Genomic DNA, 14,400 nt, shown 5'->3' with positions numbered 1-14,400 from the left:
TTAACAGAGTTAAAAAAAAAAAAAAAAAAAAAACTTGCTATGTTGAATCAGAAGTGTTCATCTTTTGCATTTACTTATTAATCATAAGATTAGTTTAGTTTTGTTGTCCGAAAATGTAAGCTTTTTTATTAGTACTTCTCTCATTTGTAACCTAAGATGAATCAATCTACTTTGAGATATCTTGTCTCCTGCAAGTCTTTCTAGATTAAAGTTGAAGTTGGAGTGGATTGAATTTGTGAATGTAAGAATACAAAAAAGAAATGTGGTAGTTACCAGTACAAAAAGGAGTTGATTGCATCTTCATTGTGTGCTTTTATGAGATTTATATGCTGGAGTTTAACATTATAAAATTTTATTTTCTCTGTTTTGCTAGCTTCCGAAATGGATTGTGAAAAATAAAGTTCATTCCTTTCTATTTCTTTACTTGATCAGCTTTCCCACAAGATCATAAATGAGTAATCACGCAGCACCTCCTAATCAAGCGTCGAAAAGGTCAAGGAGATCAACACCTCAGTGTCGAAGGACATGGACACTAGAACAAGAACGCACTCTTGTTGTTGGTTTAAAAGATTTAAGGTTGGAAAGCCGATAATAGAACCTTTAAGAATGGATACTTGATGGAATTATAGCATCATTTACAGAAAGTTCTTCCTAACTGTGGATTAAAATCTGCACCACATATTAATTCTAAATTGAAAGCATGGAAGAGGGACTATAGTACTATAGTTTCATTAAAAAGTCTAAGTGGATTGGGCTTTCAATATGGTGAAGGAAGAATTATAGTTGATGATCTAACAAAATGGGATGAGTTTGTTAAGGTAATGAAAGTTTTATTTTCAAGTAATCGAATATGTTAGTTCCTTAGAATTAATTTTTAATATATTAATTATGTTCTTTTGTCACTAATTTATTTGTAGATTGATCCAAATGCCAAAGGAATGCAAAGTAAGACATGGCCATTTTTTGAGGATTGGGAGGAAATATTTGAAAAGATAGAGCAACAGGAGAGTTTGCAAAAGGGCCGCAAGATGCTGTTGAGGAAATTGCTCAGAGTGAAGGTCGGGGAGTTTCTAATGACATGAGTTTGGGATTTCCTATTGATGTTGATGATGAAGAAGAAGAAGATGTTGGACACGAACCTGATGTAGCCCCTGGAGAAGCAGAAAATACTCATGAACCTAGTGAAGCTTCTTATAGTGCAGATCATGGAGTCAACAGCAAGCTAAAAATACTAGAAGCTCCTCTTCTAATATCAATGATAAAGGAGAAAAGCAGAAAAAGAAAAAGATCTATAGACAATGATGACGAGACAATTTTAAAGAGTTTAGTCGATGTTATGAAGCAATTTATGGAAAACCATGACAAAAGGATGGGTGCTTTAGTTGAAAGGTTTGGGGGGCGTGATGAGTCTGAAATTCGTGGAAAAGTTCTAGATATCCTCTCATCCCCTGCTTTTGAGTTGTACACTTCAGAACAACAAATCAAAGCAGCAATGGGGCTTACTTCTGAGGTTAGAAGAATGGATATATTCTTACGGATGGGTGAACTTGAACGTCAGAATATGGTCTGGATGATTATCAATGATATATTTCCAAGTATATAAGATATAATTGTAAAGGTTGGGCATGGGTTTGATGGTTTTTGCTAAATTGACAACCTTCAAAATGTTTAATAGATGTATTATATTTTTGATGCCTCAGCTCCATAAACTTGATATGTGACTAGTATGAGCATGAGGATGCATATGTAAATGTAATGCATGAATGCTAATTGGTATGGAGATCATACCTTTTGTCTATTTATAGCTTTTTATGATCGTGTGATATTGTTTTTATATTTGCGACATGCTTGAACAATTTCGCGGTGATTTTATGGCACTATTGGTATTCCAGAGCAATGTGTATGTTTGCCGCTGCACTTTTTTAGTTTCAATTTCTGCAGATTTTGACTGCAGTTTCTACACTTTTTCTTATTGTAGTATCTGCACTTATTTTAGCTTTAGTTTCTGCACTTATTTTAGTTTTGATTTCTGCATATTTTAATTTCAGTTTGTAGTTTTTAAGTTTCAGTTTAGCAGATTTTAGTTTCAGTTTCTGCATAAGCTTCTGCACTCTTTTTGCTGGAGTTTTTGCACAATTCTTGTATTTTTTTGCACTGTATTTGAGTAATTTTTGCATAGTTCCTGCACTTTCTGCATTCTTGGTGCACAGTTTCTGCATGATTCCTGTATTTTTCTGCTATGTTTTTACATTATTTCTGCATTTTTCTGCACTCTTTTTGCATAGTTTCTGCAGTTTTCTGCATAGTTTTTGCATTTTTCTGCATTGATTCTGCACTCTTTTGCATAGTTTCTATATTTTTCTGTATATTTCTACACTATTTTAGCTTCAGTTTGTGTACTTCTTTTGCAACAGTGCAGCAACAATATAATTTTCTTGCATCTTGGATGAATGAAGTAATGTCTTTGAGTATTTGAACTTAGTATAATAAGAAAATATTGTTGGGTGGAGTTTTCTGTTAAGAAAAATATCGTTTGTATAAGCCATGAAATATCTAAGGTTAAAATAGGAAATAGAATTTTATCCAAGTTTATCCAACTTTAAACCAAACACATGTTTTGGATTATATACGGTATATCCCATTTTTAATCCAATGAACGAAACAAAGTAATAACACTAAGTAACCCAAGGGATTATTAATACCAGGATTATAATCCCAGAATAATTCTGTCCGCGAACCAAACGACCCCTAAGTGTAACGTATCAAAGGTCATTGAATCGTCGTATTGGAAAGATTTTAGACTACCAGAGAAAAAAAGCTATCTAACCCTAATATCCTTGAAGTGCTTTTTCCGGTGCGGTATTTTTTTGAAGTGAAAAAATGAACTTCATTTAGGTTTGGCATATAATTTTCGAATTTCATGTTCTTCTTCTTTATAACAAAGAAAAAGAGAAAAATGTAAACGCCAAACTGAAAAGAGAAAAAAGTAAAAGACAAACTGCTTTGTTTAAAAATAAAAATAAAAGCATTTTTTACCTTTTATGAACTTGACCAAACAAGTTAGTAAAGATTTACAAGTCAAAATAATCTTTTATATTATAAGTCACTCATTTCTTTTCTTTTTTCTGTTTTCTTTTCGAAAAGGCAGTTGGCATACATTCTTGTGTTCCTTTCTAGGTGATGTTATTTTCCTGAGCTTAACTTAAATATACATCATTAGAGTCACCTTCACCTATTTTAATACTAGATGGTTAGTGCCCGTGCTATGTACGGGCATATGCCCGACAAAAGAGCATGAACTCAATACTACATAGCAGACCTATAGATGCAACATTAACAGTGAACCGGAGAAGCATTTTTGGCTTAGATGTGCATAAAATAGCTACAGCAATAAGAGAAAATAAAGAAACAGAAAGACCAGAATATACTTGGATGAATACAGGGATCATCACTTAACTGCAATATTGCATCAGAAAAGTAGCTGGGCCAGCAATTCCATTAACCAGAAGGATAATTCACAAAGAATAGATAAGAAACATAGCAACATTATTCCACAACCCACTTAAGAATAGAGATCATGCAATTGTATGTCATAATTTTACATCATTTACTAAACATGAATTTTTCAACAGCCTTTTTAAGTTACGAACAATACAGAATAATACCACCAGCCCCACCCTAGAAGAAAAATTACCTCTCTATCTCTGGTATTGCAGTTTTGCGTTCAATGCTTCATACTGCAGAGAAGTCCTGGTCAGTTAGAACATGAGATTTTGCAACTTTGTGAAGTGCAGTAATTGCAGTGCATTGTGAAACAGATTGAGTCCTAACTTCTTCATGCTATAAGCATTCCTCGACCTGAATTTCATCAAGAGAGTGTAATCAATAACTGGTGAGGAACTATAAAGTTTATGCAACATGCAAAGCAAGCTTAAATAAATAGCACCTTCAGCATCTAATCCTCGTAACATTTTCTTACAGTCCAATCTGAGGCTTTCTTAGAGTAGGATATACCTTCAGCATTGATTCTTCAAAGTCTATCACGTAATATTTCAGGGAGTTTTCACCCATCTCCACGTATACATTCAAAATATTCTTCACTAAGCCTAATCTATTAGCTCTCCTCACATTCTCTATCTATGTATAATAGTAGTATATGAATCATCTCATGTCCAAAAATAACGGTCGCGAATGAAAAAAGAGAACAATAAAAATGTATATTCTACTGTACTTCAATACATATAGCTGCTTATAAATCTTGCCGCTCCTAAAGTGAAACCAATATGGTAGTGTCATTATTACATTTTACCTAGCAAAGATTGATTTAGGAGTTTTCATGTTCTTGGATCAAGTGTGCAAGGAATATTGCTAGGATGGGCAGACCGCTAGTACTGCAAAGATAAGTGATTACCTATATGGATTGTGTTATTTTTATTTGCTAAGGTAGGTAACATGTCCATTGAAATGAAGTGAAGTATCACTGTTTAAAGCTACCTTCAGTCCATGTCTTCGCAACTCTCTAACTACCAGCTAAATCTAAGAGCAAAAGCTCTCTCTTTAATATAACAAGATTTCAACTTTACTCTTCAGCTTATACAGGTTTTGCAACCAAAAACCTTATCCTCTCAAACTATATTAGCATTCTTTTTTTTACTATTCATTCAATTTTTATTTAGTTTCACCAAATCACAACCAGATAGAGGAGTAATGAGATCTACACCAATAACTGTAAAAAAAAAAAAAAAAAAAAATTACTAGAAGCTTTAATATAATAAGAAATCATTGCATGTATTACGAAAAAAATGCCGAGAGCACATCAAATATTGCAAGATGAAAGGAACGGACACAAAATCAATTTCTCTGTACTTGTCTTAGGAAACTAATAGTCACAATTTATACCCAAAAGGAAAACAAAATTAGACAACACAAAAATCAAAAGACAGAATATAAAGAAATCAGAATTGAAAAAACAAACTAAACAAAATGGAAAGGGAGGTAGAAGAACCCACCGGAGAGAGAAATAGGGCAGCAGAGATGAGCGGAAGAAAAAAGAGAGAGAGAAAGAGAGTGACAAATGAAAAAAGAACCAAAATTTGCTTACAAATTATACAGAGAAGAAGCGTAATTTCCACATGGAACCTAGATTTTCACATAATTATCACCGGTGAAAATGGAAAGAAGTAATACAAGCTCGCTATTTACACATATTCATTATTTTCGCATCCTAGTAGCAATACTTTGGCTACCTAAATATTATTTAAACCAAGGTTGCCTTATTGCTACCAGGATGCGAAAATAATGAATATGTGGACAGGGATAAACATGTAGATAGTGAGCTTCTATTACTTCTGTCCATTTTCACCGGTGATAATTTTCCTCAGGCTCCACTTGGTTGGATTTTACTGGGTTGTTGTTGTTTAGGTAGCCAAAGTAATTTGTTACACCTTCAATATTTATTCATGTGATGTCGGGAAAAATACGTGCAAGTGCAAGAAGATGTAAAACACAAGGGGGAAAGAAAAGCTAGACGAAGCAATACTCAGTTGCTTACTTGGTTTAGCTTGAGATCATAGAGCAGGAGCATAGGGTGGCATTCATTCAAACTCTAATTGATGATCCAAGTAGCTTGGGTGGTCACTTGGTTGACACCTTTAGAATAATACTCAGAAAGAGGCAAGAAAGATGAATTAAAAATCTATCAATAGATAAACATAGTAACAAATAGATAAAAATAAACAAAGACAAGAATGAACCAGTAGCAAACATATGAGAAGGAAAACATTGCATTTATGTGTTAATTTCTTCCTTCATGTACCATTCTTCCAATTTCTAGAAAATAGTCTCATTTTTCTTTACTCCCTCCGTTTCAATTTATGTGAACTTGTTTGACTTGACACGGAGTTTAAGAAAAAACGAATACTTTTAAAATTTGTGGTCCTAAACAAGTCAGAAAGGGGCCTAGAGCATTTGTCTGGTTATAAAAGCTTCTCATTAAGGGTAGAATTGAAAGTTTAAGCAAAATTATTTTCAAATTTAGAAAGGGGTCATTCTTTTTTGAGCTGACCAAAAAGGAAATAGATTCACCTAAACTGGAACGGGGAGTAGTATGTATGTATGTATGTATGTAAGGACTGTATAGATTTAACACAAATGCCTTTTACACATAAGAACTGTAGATCATCTTATTTTTAATTTTCTTTTGTCCAATTTCACTCTTTATGTGTATTCATTGAATAATTTATTTTTTTCTTGCCTGTAGATTCAAATGAATAGAGCTGACTTAACTTCTTATGACCCGCCAAAAATTAAAGAAAATTAACCACATCTTAACACGAAATACAGAACAAAATATGATGGACAAACTATTCATAGGAGAAACCAGAGACAAAGAAGCCAATATTTTACCAAATAATACTCACTAAGAAAAAGATAACGGCAACAAATGGACATTAAAAGGACCAACACCTGAGACGACGAAGATTTGATCTCATCTCTCTCACCCTCTGCTTCACAGTAATACATAAAGCATTAGCTACTATTTATAGAGAGAATACAATAAACTACTGGCAACCATTAGCAATTTTATGAGAAAATTCACATGCGTACAATTTAGGAACAACAGAAACTACAATTAGAAATGGAAAAAAACAAAACGTCGATTTTTAGTAGATCAAAAAAGAATTTGATGAGCGAATTAATTTTCTGACCAAAAATAGGCCTTTTGGCAATTTCGAAACCTAGCAAACCCACATGCATCTACAGAACAAAGTAAGAGAGTAGCAAAGAAAACTTAACAGATACCCACCAAATCCCTATAATCAAGAAACATGTGAAGGAAATTATTTTTTTCTAGAATTCAAAAATACAGTAGACTCCATAGACAAACTTCAACCAAAACAGAGAACTTTTGAAACGAAACCCATAAGGGTTGAGAGAAAGAGCAGTATGATAGGAAGATTTACTATTTTACTTCCTGGGGTTGAGATGAGAGGATAGCTCTGAGAATAATAAAATCAGAAAGAAAGAATTAGGAAAAAGGAAAACTTTGAGGAAGTGACACAAATGGAATGGAAGAACTTTTTCTTCTGAATGACTAACATGGAGAAAACACCAACTCTGCCCATAAAACAATTCATATTTACTATTATACGCTTTGTCGTACCAAAGCCCTCCCATCGACTCTTTTTGAGTAAGGTCAGTAGGCAATAAGCTCACATCCGGAGGAAAGATAAAAGTCATCTTATCTTGACTACTCCTTATAAGGCAGAACTTATCACCCAATTTCGCACTAGGTCGAATTTGTATCGCCGTTGTTAAGCAAGCCCACAAGCGAAATTACTATTTATTTATTTATTTTTGACATATTTTTAATTACACAAAATTTTATGCAACTGTGATAAGCCTTTTTAAATAAAATATCAACATCATAAGTACATAGTCTTTTGTGATAGAAATGATAAGTATAACAGTACATAAGTGCTTGATCACGCCCAACTATGCCTTATAAAATAGATTTAGCGGTCGTTACAAATATATTCCGGCTAATAAGTCCGGAGTCGAATCCTACAGGGAATTAACCTATCAAACACAACTACTAGACTCGCACAAATTTACGTAATCAATCTTCAGAAATATTTAAGTAACAATTTGGGCTTTTATTAACTAAATATTACGTAATGAAAATGCAATAATTAATAACTAACTACGAACGGGTTGTAAACAAGAATTGGAATGATCTAAAGTTGTGATTTTCCCTATTGTTGGAATCTTTTCCGCTACGTTTTCTACAAATTTGCCTAAGTCTTCTCTATCGACCATGAGCACTCTAACTGTCGTAACTCTCTCCCGAGTAATTACCACAATTTACTAGACATATTCTCCTGAATTACGCTAGCTGGCATTAAGTACAGCTCACTCAGATCGCACCAAGGTTTCGTTATCCCTAATCCCACCTTTAAACCTCCTTATTGATCCCTCATATACGTTTAGGAGTGATGTTGTTCAACAACTACCTAAATATGCACTCTCTTCCGAGTAATACATACTAAATAGGCACAGCTAATTGAGGGTCATTCAATCAACCACAAGACTAATATAGTTGAACAAATAGAAAAAATACTACGGCAAATTTATATTAACGTAACAAGAAAATCATCCTTCAATAGGTTCCATCAAAACCTTAGACTATGGATTTAGCTACTCATGATCAAAGTAACAATATCCAAAGTATGTTGCATAATTAAAATACAAGATAAAGATAAAGTGATGTAGAATTTATTGACTCTAACTCCCGGCGATTGTTCTATGAGCTATCCTTGCCTCCGGTTGCAAAAGTCCTTCCAAGTGATGTTTTTAGGTTTATTTATATGTGTAGGAAAAGACCTAAACGTGTAGGCCAAGTCCTAGTCAAACCCGAAAACGAATTAAGTCTTCAAAACTCGGATTGGACCTGGCCCCAGGCTTGGTGTCGCCAACCTAATGCCTGATGATCCTGGCTCCAAGCCTGGCGTCGCCAGCCTAACGCATGGTTCTACTTGGCCTTTGCCTTGCGTCGCCAGCCTAACCCCAGCTTCAAGCCTGGCCTTTTCCTTGCAACGCCATCCTAACACCAGCTTCAAGCCTAGCATCGCCAGGTTCTCTCATTCACTGCTCTTGCGCACGCTTTCGACTTGTAGATTTCATTTTTCTTCTACTTTCATGATCCAATTCACCTACATATAAAATGGACCCTATTACATGCAAATAAGGTGTACTTTATTATTAAAGCGTATAAAAATTCAAGGCGAATAATGTGCTAAACCATGAATTATAGCCACACATCAATACCCCATACTTAAACATTGCTCATCCTCGAGCAATCAAACTACACTCATAGACACAACCTATTAAGCAATTCCCTTAACTCATTATACCAAAAATCTTTAAAAATAGTTTAAGCACAAAGGTGCGACATCCTTGCCTCAAAATTCGACTCACAAATACCATGCCTTATTCACAATTCACTTACTTACTCTACATGGAAGTCAACAATATTACATTTCCTTTATGAATCATATGCCCTCACCCAATCAAAGAGCTTAGTTCCACACAATGAATTTTAAGAACATAGGAACTCCAGATAGACAAAATTCACTCGCTCTCAGAAATAACATTCATATGCCACAAATGATGCACCCCCGTAGTGTAATACTCTACTAATCGAGTTCATTCAATCTAAGATCAAGAAGGGCTTTCATTGGTTGTAATGTAGGATGCGGATCGGGTAGGATACATTTGGATATGAGTGACTACACCTCCCTTAAGCACTTTGATACATATACTTTAATACGCAACCCATACTTATGTCAACCCAACATTCCACCCTTACTTCAATTTATATTACCCCATATTTCTTTAAGCACACGTATATTAAGAGTCGCCACTGATCAAAGAATATTCTTTTTCACAGCAATACAACTATTTTTTTTTCTTTTTTCTTTCTTTCATTTTTCAATTCTAGCGGCTCTTACTTTTTCAAAACAGTGCACATTTCTCCTTATTTCATTAGTTCCACTTAAAAACCAAACCAACTACCCCACACTTTAACTTTTACAATGTTCATAATAATTCAAGTGCTCATTAGAGGTGAAAAGGTTCAAATAGATGGTTAATTCAAATAATTGGGTAAGACTTGTAGTGTGGTTGCCAAAGAAACAGGATTACAAGCTCAAAGGGGTTAACTACGTTACATAACCTTTAGGTGGGTAAATTATATATATATATATGGCTTTACAAAGAAACGCCTATATCACTTTTCAGACTGAACAAGACTACTATTTCGCTTTGCACACACACATGGCAAGTTTTAGACATCAAATGCAATGCACAGAATACATACAAAACTCACACACATGGCACATAACTCACTCAGGATTGGTTTCATCGCGACACTCCAGTCAAAGCAGTTAAGCAAAATTAGGAATCTATGATTTAAGGTATTTATGCTAGAGTAAAAAAAAATGAACCTAAGCGTCATGACCATAGTACTAACTATTCTCAAGGCATAACAAAGCTAAGAGATATTTCTACAATTAAAGGCATAGCTCTGTGATTCCTACTCCTAAAAATTAAAACTAACTATACCCGGTTCAACTAAAAACCCTTGGAAAAGAATCGCGGCCTAAAGAAAAACTAAGGGAGAATTACTACACTACCTAAAAAAAATCTTTTTGGTATTTTTTCTTCTAGACTTACTTCCCTCAAGAAAACTCTCTAGGAGATCCATCGTCGAGAAGAGTCCAATTTTTCTGTTTTTTTTTCTCTAACTAACACTAAATAACTAAAACACATATCAAAATCAATTACTAAACAAATACTAAAACACATACTAAAACAAAGCAAACAAATACTAAATAACTAAAATTAACATGTACAATTCTCCATCCCACACTTAGATCATGCATTGTCCTCAGTGCATGCACGAAATGACAAAACACGAAAAATGAGTAGGGTGTAAAGAAACTCTCTGATCAAGCAGCGTCTTCATCCTCTGACGCTCTCCACTCTTCATCATGTTCGTCCTCCTCATCATCACCATCTCCCTCACCACCGGGGAGTCTGTATCCATCTCCTAACCCAACCAGCTGCTGGGCATGAGCATTGAGCGGGTACAGGTGCTCCAATCCAGTCCTCTCCTCATATGTGGTCGGGCAACCTCCTATCCTTAGCTGCAAATCCATTATCACATAAAGATGGGCCATAAAACTATCATCCCGAGCATTGCGCTCGGTACTTGTCAAAGATGTCATGGCAGTCTCTTCTTTCAGCCGGAGACTAGTGATGTCTGTTTGTCGTAGGGGCTGATTGATGGTGTGGTCAAACTCTGGCTCCTCCTCAACCTCCTCGTGTCTTAAGTACTGATTTTGAAAATTGTCAAATGGCATTTGATCGACCTTTTTACTTATTCTGACTACAGACATCTGGTAGTGGATCAGATGACCCACATTACCCTTTGACCCGTCATGAGGAAGTAGAGCGCACAGGTCCTCTCGTGGCTAATGAGCGTGTCATGATTTCACGGTAGGAGCCATGCATTTATCAATTTAAGCCACACTTGAGCCTCCGCCCTCATCTTCTTCTTGGGGAACCTCTTTTACCGATTAGTTTTCTTATCCCGGACCCATGATGTCGTAGAGTCGGCACCACAAAGCGTGTGTCTCAACTCTCTATAGGTAGGCCGGCGAATGAAGTGGTCCAATGGCTCCACAGGAACATCCGGAGCACCTAAAAAGTTACATATGGTCGTGGCTGAAAAATCTATCAATCGCCCACGAATCAGCACCAGCTGTTCAGTACTCTACGGATCAAACCCTGTATGAAATTCTCGGACTAGGTTGAGATTAATGTCCCATGTGTTCTTGAATACATAGCTCAACCCCATATCCTGAATGCCCCTCCAAATTGCCTGATACTTTGCTTTCAAGCATCGTACGTGGATAGCTTCTTCCGGATGTACATGTTTAGGCCTACAGTGCCTGTACCAATCCTTAGTATGCGGTGGTATGTTGTTGATCCCAAACTCCCGTTGGCCTTGTGGTTGTTGACGCATGGCTGCTATAGCTGCCACAACTTGTACTCCACTTAGATTGGAGGTAGTTTCTCCCCTTTTTCTCTTCTTTGGGGGAGGTGCGAAGGTCGCCTTTGCTTTAGCCAGCGCAGTGGAAATAGCATTTCCTTTGCCTGTGTCTTTTCTGAGAGGCATCTTCGTTCTTACACAAATAAGCAGTAGTCAGATAAAACTGCATTACATACTACACACATAATCTTGCCCAACTTTTCGAGGTTACTCGGACTTCACCTCGTATTTTCTTAATATTAGAATCAAAGAACAACATATGGGCTACCCGTGAGCCACCCCAGACTTAAGATTTTAACGTGGTGCACGATTTCATAACACTAGTATATTAATCCCGGAGACTCGGGCTCCAATGGGGACAGGAATGCCATTGAGGCATTATATCAAACACTTAACATGCATTAGTGTCATGGGAGTTCTTATGGAACTGAGGGATTGCCTCATCCTCCCAAATCGGCTTGGGGGTTCCGTACTACCACATGTTTTCACAATCGCAGCAACATTCCTATGGGGTTCATGGGGTTGGCGCACACAAACTCAATACTACAATGAAGAACAACTACCAATTTTTGTGTGTAATTGTATACCTGTACCCAACTCGAAATTACAAAGGAAAAAGATCAAATCATACCTTTAAAGCTTTTGAGAGAAGGGAGCTGCCTGAGAATTTCTGATGAGTGTGAAAGAATAGCAAGACTAAGCTTGACTTCAATGGGGATAGGAGAGACAACTATGGCAATGTGATGTTGAGTATGTGTGGGTAAGCCAATTCGTGCAGTGTGTTTGGTTGAGAGCAAAGCTGATGAGCAGATGTGTGTGCTTGTGAATTATCTTTTTTAGAGCTTGATGTGTGTTTGTTTAGGTGAGGTTAGGGTTTTGTATTCTTTTCAGTGTTTAGGGCGTGTAACGTGAGGAGGTTCGACTAAAATAAGGAGAAAAAAAAATTAAACTGGGCCGAAATAACTTACCTGGCGTCGCCTGGCCCAGTACCTGGCGTAATCCAGGCGTCGCCAGCCTAACGTCAGCCTTACATGGCTTTACCCAGGCGTCGCCGGCCTAAGGCCTGGTAGACCTGGCGTTAGCCAGGCGTCGCCAGCCCCAACGCCAACTTTGCTTGGCTTTATCCTAGCGTCGCCTGCCGCAGCGCCTAGTGTACGGCAAGTGATGCTGAAACCCTGCTCGACTTGCCCAAACTCACCTACAAACTTGTTAGTACCTAAAAACAAAAAGAAAAATTCTAACTACACTAAAAATTAACTACGAATTGGGTTGCCTCCCAACGAGCGCCTTAGTTAACGTCGTGGCACAACGAATACAACAGTCCAATGAGTTGCCTCCCATGAAGCGCATGATTTAACGTCGCGGCTCGACGCAGATAATTGCACTTAAGGCTCGCTTAACCTTGGTGGCTCGAGCAAATGAGTCACCAATACTACTTTCTCATCTTCCATGCCCAAATAATGTTTTAACTTGTGCCCATTGACTCTAAACGTGCGAGAGTCATTTGATGCAACAATCTCTATGGCTCTGGTTGGGTGAATATCTACCACACTAAATGGTCCCGACCATCGTGACTTTAACTTACCCGGAAATAACCTCAACCATAAGTTGTATAGCAATACCTTATCTCCGGGTTTAAAACTTCGCTCAAGTATATTTTTATCGTGCATTATTTTCATTCTCTCCTTGTATAATCTTGTGCTCTCAAAAACGTGGTAACGAAATTCATCAAGCTCGTGCAACTCTGTGACTTTACTTGTGCCCACAACTTCTATATCGAGATTCAACTGCCGTAATGACCATAAAGCTCTATGCTCCAACTCCATTGGTAGGTGACATGCCTTCCCAAATACCAATTTATACGGCAACATACCAACAGAGTTTTGAAAGCGGTACGATAGGCCCAGAGGGCATCACCTAACTTTCTTGCCCAATCTGTTCTTGTAGCATTCACAGTCTTTGTCAAAACACTCTTTATCTCTCTGTTCGACACTTCTACTTGCCCACTCTTTTATGGATGATATGGGGTGGCGACTTTATGACGTACACCATACTTTTCTAACAGCTTTGCGAAGGCTCGATTATAGAAGTGAGTGCCTCCGTCACTGATTATCGGCCTTGGAGTGCCAAATCGGGTGAATATGTTCTTTCTCAAAAAGCCAATTATCCCCTTAGCATCATTGGTCGGGAGCGCTGCAGCCTCCACCCATTTTGACACGTAGTCCACAGCTACGCGTATGTATTTGTTGCCATATGAGCTGACGAAGGGCCCCATGAAATCGATTTCCCACACATCAAACACTTCTACCTCTTGAATTGGGTTCATAGGCATCTCATGTCGGTGGGAAATATTCCCAGTTCGTTGGCATCTATCACAACCTTTCACCCATAAGTGTGCATCTTTGAACACTGTCGGCCAGTAGAAGCCCGATTCCAGCACTTTCATAGTGGTCCTTACTCCCCCGAAGTGGCCACCATATAGTGATGCATGACAAACCTGCAAAATAGAAGATTGGTCTATCTCGGGGATACATCTCCGGATCATGTTATCAACACAAATCCTGAACAGGTAAGGCCCATCCCAATAATACATATGGCAGTCACGAAAGAACTTTTTCTTTTGAACAGAGGAAAAATCATAGGGGACAATACCGCTTGCCAGGTAGTTTGCAATGTCTGCATACCATGGCGCCTCCTCCAATGTCACTATTAGCAATTGTTCATCTGGGAATATCTCAGTTATATCTTCTACCTCGACTTTCTTTTCAGCTCCCTCCAACCTTGAA

The 14,400-nt window shown here is 37.2% G+C and overlaps 1 long non-coding RNA gene across 8 annotated transcripts in view; it reads right to left on the bottom strand.

Annotated features, from left to right (window-relative positions):
• The window catches only part of LOC104095468 (uncharacterized), a 43,283-nt gene extending 36,020 nt beyond the window's left edge, over positions 1-7,263 (bottom strand). Inside the window, exons 1-4 of one of the 8 annotated variants that reach the window (XR_004506856.2) lie at positions 6,806-7,131; positions 6,420-6,503; positions 5,552-5,649; positions 3,695-3,858 (exon numbers count right to left, since the gene is read on the bottom strand). This is a non-coding gene — a long non-coding RNA (uncharacterized lncRNA). Of the gene's footprint in view, positions 1-3,694; positions 3,859-5,551; positions 7,137-7,162 lie in introns of those variants that run through there. The other 7 variants (XR_004506857.2, XR_004506853.2, XR_004506854.2 and 4 more) reach the window with 7 other exon arrangements.
• Between the last annotated feature and the right edge of the window lie 7,137 nt (positions 7,264-14,400).

This window comes from Nicotiana tomentosiformis, chromosome 12 (genome assembly GCF_000390325.3).
Source record: "Nicotiana tomentosiformis chromosome 12, ASM39032v3, whole genome shotgun sequence".
NCBI lineage: Eukaryota > Viridiplantae > Streptophyta > Magnoliopsida > Solanales > Solanaceae > Nicotiana > Nicotiana tomentosiformis.
This window is presented reverse-complemented; position numbering and strand designations above follow the sequence as displayed.